The following is an 8,941-nucleotide window of genomic DNA, read 5'->3' as shown; positions in this document are numbered from 1 at the left end:
TATAGAAGCATGGAAAGTATTGTCAAACGTACACAATAGTGATATTATTATTAGCTTCACTATGCATATCCCTTTAAGAAAGAACAGATTCACAACAAACATTCCACTGTATCCAAAATAAGTATGGCTTCTTAATACTTGAATGAATAGAATGACCACTCTTATAAAAAAAAATAGAATGGCCACTAATATAAAGAGATGTTGACAGATGTAGCTCAAGTAATAACTAAACACATGGTACTGAGCAACGATGGACTCCTTCAAGTGATGGATATTCCTTCCCTATCTTTTATTTTCCAGATATGTAACGGTCTGTACCATCAGATCAAAGGTTGACACCTGGACCACATCTGGTTAGATTCATGGGAAACGATCTAAATCATATATTATATTTCACAGATAAACACCAAAAAACTGCATCTACATTCAAATGATATAGAAGCAATGTATTTCCAAATGCAGTTATTAAGTGTTATTACCATTTACTTCACCATGTCTAGCCCTTTAACAAAAAATGAAGATTAACATGTGTCCCACTATAAATAAAATAAGAATGGCATTCACACTTGAGTCGATAGAGGTACTGGGCAATGTAGTGTCCAGATGTAGCTCAAGTAATAACTAAACGCATAGTACTGGGCAACGATGGACTCCATCAAGGGATGGCTAATAGATAGATTGGAAACTCAAGCCATCAATTGCTTCCCTATCTTTTATTTTCTAGATATGTAACAATCCCTACCATTATAGCAAAGGTAGACACCTGACTACATCTGATTAAACTCATGGAAGCAGAAAGGTAAATATTAAATAATATTTCACAGATACACACCAAAAATGAATCAATATTCAAAAGATATTGAAGCATGGAAAGTATTGCAAAATGCACATGTTGTGTTATTATTATTTGCTTCACTATGCCTATCACTTTAAGAAAGAGCAGATTCACAACACACATTCCACTGTATCCAAAATAAGAATGGCTTCTTCATACTTGAATAAATAGAATGACCACTAAATAAAGGGGTGTTGAGAGTTGTAGCATCCAGATGTAGCTCAAGTAATAACTTAACTAACTTAACACATAGTACTGAGCAAAGATGGACTCCTTCAAGGGATGGATATTCCTTCCCTATCTTTTATTTTCCAGATATGTAACGGTCTCTACCATCAGATCAAAGGTTGACACCTGGACCACATCTGGTTAGATTCATGGGAAACGATCTAAATCATATATAATATTTCACAGATAAACACCAAAAAATGCATCTACATTCAAATGATATAGAAGCAATGTATTTCCAAATGCAGTTATTAAGTGTTATTACCATTTACTTCACCATGTATAGCCCTTTAACAAAAAATGAAATTTAACATGTGTCCTACTATAAACAAAATAAGAATGGCATTCACACTTGAATGTATAGAGGTACTGGGCAATGTAGTTTCCAGATGTAGCTCAAGTAATAATTAAACGCGTAGTACTGGGCAACGATGGACTCCATCAAGGGATGGCTAATAGATAGATTGGAAACCCAAGCCATCAATTCCTTCCCTATCTTTTATTTTCCAGATATGTAACAGTCCCTACCATTATAGGAAAGGTAGACACCTGACTACATCTGGTTAAACTCATGGAAGCAGAAAGGTAAATATTAAATAATATTTCACAGATATACGCCAAAAATGAATCAATATTCAAAAGATATTGAACCATGGAAAGTATTGCCAAATGCATATGTTGTGTTATTATTATTGGCTTCACTATGCCTATCACTTTAAGAAAGAACAGATTCACAACACACATTCCACTGTATCCAAAATAAGAATGGCTTCTTCATACTTGAATGAATAGAATGACCACTAATATAAAGGGGTGTTGAGAGTTGTAGCATCCAGATGTAGCTCAAGTAATAACTTAACACATAGTACTGAGCAACGATGGACTCCTTCAAGGGATGGATATTCCTTCCCTATCTTTTATTTTCCAGATATGTAACGGTCTCTACCATCATAACAAAGGTAGACACCCGGACCACATCTGGTTAGATTCATGGGAAACAGTCTAAATATTTTATAATATTTCACAGATAAACACCAAAAATGCGTCTACAATCAAATGATATAGAGACAATGTATTTACAAATTCAGATATTGTGTTATTACCATTTACTTCTCCATGTCTAGACCTTTAAAAAAAAGATTAACTCATGTCCCACTATATACAAAATAAGAATGGTTTTCACACTTGAATGTATAGAACGATCACTAATATAAAGAGGTACTAGAGCAATGTAGTCCAAATGTAGCTCAAGTAATAATTAAACGCATAGTGCAAAGAGGTGTTGAGAGTTATAGCATCCAGATGTAGCTCAAGTAATAACTTAACACATAGTACTGAGCAACGATGGACTCCTGCAAGGGATGGATATTCCTTCCCTATCTTTTATTTTCCAGATATGTAAAGGTCTCTAACATCATAACAAAGGTAGACACCTGGACCACATCTGGTTAGATTCATGGGAAACAATCTAAACATTATATAATATTTCACAGATAAACACCAAATATGCATCTACATTCAAATGATATAGAGACAGTGTATTTACAACCTCAGATATCAACCATCTACTTCACAATGTCTAGACCTTTAAAAAAGAATATCAACTCATGTCCCACTATATACAAAATAAGAATGGCTTTCACACTTGAAATTATAGAACAATCACTGATATAAAGAGGTACTAGAGCAATGTAGAGTCCAGATGTAGCTCAAGTAATTATTAAACGCATAGTAATGGGCAACGATGGACTCCATCAAGGGATGGCAAATAGATATATTGGAAACCCAATCCAACAATTCCTTCCCTATCTTTTATTTTCCAGATATGTAACAGTCCCTACCATCATAGCAAAGGTAGATACCTAACTACATCTGGTTAGAATCATGGAAGCAGACAGCTAAATATTAAATAATATTTCACATATATACACTAAAAAATGCATCTATAATCAAAAGATATAGAAGCATGGAAAGTATTGCCAAATGTATATGTTACGTGTTATTATTATTTGCTTCATTGTATCTATCCCTTTAAGAAAGAACAAATTCACAACACACATTCCACTGTATCCAAAATAAGAATGGCTTCTTCATACTTGAATGAACAGAATGACCACTAATATAAAGAGGTTCTGAGAGATGTAGCATCCAGATGTAGCTCAAGTAATAACTAAACACATATTACTGAGCAACGATGGACTCCTTCAAGGGATGGACATTCCTTCCCTCTTTTTATTTTCCAGATATGTAACGGTCTCTACCATCGTAGAAAAGTAAGACACTTGGACCACATCTGGTTAGACTCATAGGAAACAATCTAAATGTTATATAATACTTCACAGATAAAGACAAAAAAAAAGCATCTACACTCAAATGATATAGAAACAATGTATTTCCAAATGCAGTTATTAAGTGTTACTACCTTTTACTTCACCATGTCTAGTCCTCAAAAAATATCAACAAGCGTCCCACTATATACAATAAGAATGGAATTCACACATAAATGTTAGAATGACCACTAATATAAAGAGCAATGTAGTGTCCAGATGTAGCTTAAGTAATAACTAAAAAAATAGTACTGGGCAACGATGGACTCCATCAAGGGATGGATAATAGATAGATTGAAACCCAAACCATCAATTCCTTCACTATCTTTTATTTTCCAGATACGTAACAGTCCCTACCATCAAGCAAAGGTAGACACCTGACTACATCTGGTTAGACTCATGGAAGTAGACGGCTAGGATCTGGGTTTTTGCAAAACTATAAAATTAATCAATTCCTTGACAACATAACCCTCGATATTACTATAAATTAAACAAACATATACATAATTTATACTAAAACAGCTGGACGTTTCATCAAGAAAGACACATCAATACGTAAATAACAAAGAACGACACTAAAGAAAAATTACCTTTGATTGAAAGTGGATATCTTTCTCTAATTTTGTCCACGAAGCAAAAATGCTCCCATTTATATTTTTGTTGTTAAATCCGCAACAAACACCAGCAGAAAATAAGCTACAGGCTTTGAAAGGAACTCTTACAGGTTGAATACATGGGAGAGATGAAACCGCTATTTAAAGTTCAAGCGCAAATATACTACATTCTAATCATGTCTATATCAAGCTGATCCTGTGAATAAAAAATGATAAAACAACATTACTAATAGTTAAACAGCACCTTATCCTATAATGGATGAACAGATCTTTTTAACGAATTATCAGCAAAATGAATTCATCAACCTTATATCTTTTCAGTTACCGAAAAAGTAAAATCTGATACATATTATCAGCTTCGGTTAAAAAATATTAAACCACATACTCAACAGACTCGAGTAAAAATCTAAAAAACTAAATTAAATGCTAAAGGATTCGAGTAAACAACTGCAAACAGAGAGAATGTATGAGCTCCAGATTGAAAATGAGATTTGCATATACTATTGAAATTAAAACATGTGGTTACGAATTACCATTCGATCAGAACTTCCAGCTGATAAAATGGTATCGGTTACAGAAAATCGTGGTAGAATCAATTATCCGTTATATGATCTAAGAAAAAAATGCGTCACAACTAGCGTAAGAGAAACCAACTATCAAAGCTGCATAGGAAGAAAAGTAGAAAAGCATTAATTAAGCGTCAAATTCATAGTTGATTCGTTTAAAAGGGACCTAAACCTGGTGAAGCTGATTAACCTGGATACATAAAGATTCTCAATTTGAAAATAACAAAGTTGTATTTTCAGATATGAGAACTAAAAAAATGAGGGAAAATGGTATTACCTAAGAGTGAAAACCCCATAAAGAGATGAAGAAATCCAAGTACGCAGATTCAGCTATCAAACGAAACGGAAAAGAGAAATCCAAGAAATAGACAGAGCAGTCCGTTTGTGGCTCGCACGCCGTAGAGAGGATGAGTGGTAAGGGCTAGGTTTTAAAGTCCACAAGATTAATGAGAAACCCTAAACTATGCATTTATAGGCAAATATGTACAACAATTATAATAGCATTAAATATATTTATTTTTAAAATAGTGATTATATTTTAATAGGGCGTGCACAATGTTAATTTAATTTATAAAAATTTAACATTCTAAACCGCTTAACTTATAATTATAAATTAGTTAAAATTTTAAAGATAAATTATTTAAAATAAACTATTAATTACATATTTTTTAACAATAAAAAAATTATAATTTACCTTTAAAAATTGTTTGAAATTTTTTTTAAATAATGAAAAAATATAATTAATATTTCATTTTAAATAATTTACCTTTAAATTTTAACTAATTTATATTTATACGTTGAGTCTTTTAGAATTTTAATTTTTTATAAATTAAACCAATGATGCTCAGTGGTGATTATCGTTAGTGGTGTTCAATGGTACTCGTCGAACGTTGTAAAATTTTTCATTTTAATATCTCTTCATAAATTTTTTAGCCTATAATAACGCATACGACCTACAACTATATGCTTGAACTTTTTGTTGACATACGTAACTATTGAAACTCAAATATTTTTAAAATATAATATTTTTATTTCTAAAACCAATTCAACATTAAATAAATCTTTAATGTACAATTTAACCTTAAAATATACAAATTTCCCAATTTCTATTATAGCATTAAAGTATAATTATGTTATAAATTTTTGTTTAAAAAATTCTTGGTTATTTGTTTTCTCATTATCTAATTTTTCTGTTTATTTGTATATGATGTTATGTTGATTGTCGAATATATGTGTTGGATGAAACTGCGGTTATAGGGATATTGATTTTTCATTCGTTCGATATTTTTAGAGTTTTTTTCCTTTATGTTTGGTAATCGGTAAAGTCAAAGTTATTTTGTTTTTGTATATTGTTGCCTTAGTTGTTCACGCTCTTACTTATCATGATATTATTGGTTGATCACCTTTGCATTTTACTTATAATAGTCATGAATGTATTTATTCAACATGTATTTGACTAGATGTTGTTGATTATAATTTTTTTGACAAAAAATATATCATAATTCTACTTTCAAAAAATATCTATATCAATATAATGACAACAAATAAAATTTTAATAACACTTAAATACATATATTTTGACCTTCTAAATTTTAATCTATAATTAACCGTAATGAAAAAGTTAGATAAAGTACACCAAATATTGCTAATTTTTTTTCTGTTATCAGCTACATTACTAAATTTTCAAATGTTTTGATATGAACACCATTTTTATCACTATGATGAAATAAATATTATTTTAATAAAATAAAAGTTAAAGGGTGTAAAAGTTATATATTAGTTTTACATCCTCAACCTATACCACCCAAATTTGACTAACATAACCATTCCTGTTGGGATTGTTGAAGCTCAAATGTGACAATTGAAAATTGAGCCAAGAGGGGTGAATTGACAAATATTGTTTAGGGAGTAATGAGAATGAAAAGATAGACAATTTTGCTCAGCAATTTATAGTGAATCGACTTCTCAACTAAGGTTACCTCTACTACCTTAGCTCATCGCTAAGGATTTTCCAACAAATTCACTAATTTGTTTCCTTTTTCAAGGATCAAAAGTAACCTTTACAAACTCCATAGTTTTTCATTTGGCTAAACTAGAACCAATTCCCTTTACAAAAGGATAAAAAGAAGTAAACTATAAAACCTCTCTAAGGTAGGTGATTACAAAATTAAAGCTCACAAAAACACAATATATACAAGATAATAAAATAAAAAGTGAAAAGTTCTTATCTTGTTTTTGATTGTTTGGACAGGTGTTCTAACCCTTCTTCAAGTGTCCTCAACTTGTATTTATATGTTGGAATGACTTTGTGGTCGTTGGGAGTGATTTGGAGTCGTTGGGGATGTTTTTCTCTGCAAAATAAAACTGCCCAGTACAGAGGGTATTTATACTCCTATATGGAGTATCGGTACTACTTTTGTTATTTTTAAATAAAACTAGTTGTTCCTAGCCATTAGGCTTGACAGTTTCGATACTAAGCCTATGGTATCGATACTACTTTGTGAAGTAGTATCGGTTACCCTTTGGGTATCGGTACCATTTTTGCATTCTGTAATTTGAGCAATATTGGTAGTATCGATACTACCTAGTGAGTATCGATACTTCATTTACCTTTGGTATGGATATTGTTTATGAGGTATCGATACTAAAAGAACAGTATCGGTACTTCTTGTCTAGAAAAGCATTTTGTGCTCAATTCCAAGTCAAGTTGACTTTGAATTATTTTAGAAAAAACTTTGAAAACTTTGAATAAATTCAATTCAAGTCCAAAAACATTTTGTCTTAATTTGTTATATCAAAATATAGTTCAACAATCTCCCCCTTTTTTATATAACAAAATATTTGAAATTTTTTTGGCAAAACTCCCCTTAATAAAATATTTAATGAAAAATATATCAATTGTTGGAAAATATATGAAAATGTTCAGCTTTGCCTTTTTCATTAAGAAATTGGATTTTTCAAACCATACTTCTCCACCTTTTGTTATATAAAAATAATTCAAATTTAAAGTTCAAAAATAACATTGGAGAGTAAGTGGTAAATTTTATATTAAAAACATTTGAAAAATCAAAGCTCCCCCTCAAAAAGTGCATTTCAAACAAAAATTTGACTTTAAAGGTTTGACACTTAAGCAAAATTGAATTTCAACAAAGAATAACAAACATGTTAGTAGCACATGAAATTCAATATATCAAAGTCTAAAATATTTTATGCAATACCAAATGTTGAAATTAAGTGCATATGCATAAAGTCTTCCAAAATGTTATGCATTTGAAAATTTTGATATCAATTGTTAGAGAGATATCATTTGCATTTTTAAATTACATGCATAAACATTTAAACTTAGGTCAAAACTTAAAATTTTTTAAAATCAAAGCATTTTGAAAATTGATATCAATTGTTAGAGAGATATCATTTGCATTCAAGCCCAATTTTGACTAAAATTCATTACGATGAACTAAAAATTATGAAAAATCATAAATAATTTAAGTGTTCATCATAACACCTTTTAACATGCATGAGATAACATAAAATCATTTAAAATCAAAACTCATGCATAGTTAACTAAATGAGCAACCAAATAATCAAAAACAAAAGCATTAAGCTTAGAGGTACCCGTTCCTTTTCATGTGTGGCTAGAGCATTTAAATATCTTAATTTTCATCACCATTGCTCCTACACACCTACAAGAGACATTTAAGTAGATTTTGGTATCCAAATTGTTGTGGATCATTGAACATTAGTTTCAATGTCCCTTGTTCCCTTAGGAACTCATACTTGTCTAATTTTAAAAGATTTTCTTTTCTTTATGGGACAAACATGTTCCAAATGACCATGATAATGACAATGTGAGCATTTTGTCATTATGAAACTAGATGAATTATTTAAAATGATTTTATTTCTTTTGTTAAGCATTCAAGCTTAACTTTTAAATCAAAATTTTCTTTTCAAAACTTTCAGTTTTCATTTTTAAAATCTCTAAATCATTTTTCAAAATTTCATTTTGGTTTTCAAAATTCATTTTAGCTTTCAAAAGAAAAGCATTTTCAACTTTAAATTTAGAAATCAATTTCTTATATTTGGAGTTCATGGTCTCAAACTCTGAAAATAATTCATCATATGCATCTTGTAACTCATTAAACGAATAAGAATTTGATTCACTTAAGTTAGATGATACATTGGGCTCTTCGTGAGCCATTAGAGATACCACCTTTGTTGGTTCTTCTTTCTTGTCTCCATAGACTTCCTCGAGCTTATTCCAAAGATGCATTAGAACACGAAGAAACTTCTTCATAGATATCGAGACCAAATGCACAAAGCAACATGCACATGGGCTTGGCATTTTGTTGAGCTTTATTCCGTTCTCAATCA

The 8,941-nt window shown here is 30.6% G+C and overlaps 1 long non-coding RNA gene across 1 annotated transcript; it reads right to left on the bottom strand.

The window, feature by feature from the left end:
• Positions 1-216: 216 nt before the first annotated feature.
• Positions 217-3,905, bottom strand: LOC120214024. Its single transcript, XR_005524827.1, has 3 exons — positions 3,583-3,905; positions 2,247-2,284; positions 217-565 (listed from the first exon to the last, which is right to left on the bottom strand). It is a non-coding gene; the product is annotated as an uncharacterized LOC120214024 (long non-coding RNA).
• Positions 3,906-8,941: the final 5,036 nt, after the last annotated feature.

Source organism: Hibiscus syriacus, unplaced genomic scaffold (genome assembly GCF_006381635.1).
Source record: "Hibiscus syriacus cultivar Baekdansim isolate YM2019G1 unplaced genomic scaffold, ASM638163v2 tig00110050_pilon, whole genome shotgun sequence".
NCBI classification, from domain to species: Eukaryota; Viridiplantae; Streptophyta; class Magnoliopsida; order Malvales; family Malvaceae; genus Hibiscus; species Hibiscus syriacus.
Note: the sequence above shows the minus strand (reverse complement) of the source record. Positions and strands in the feature narration are given on the sequence as shown.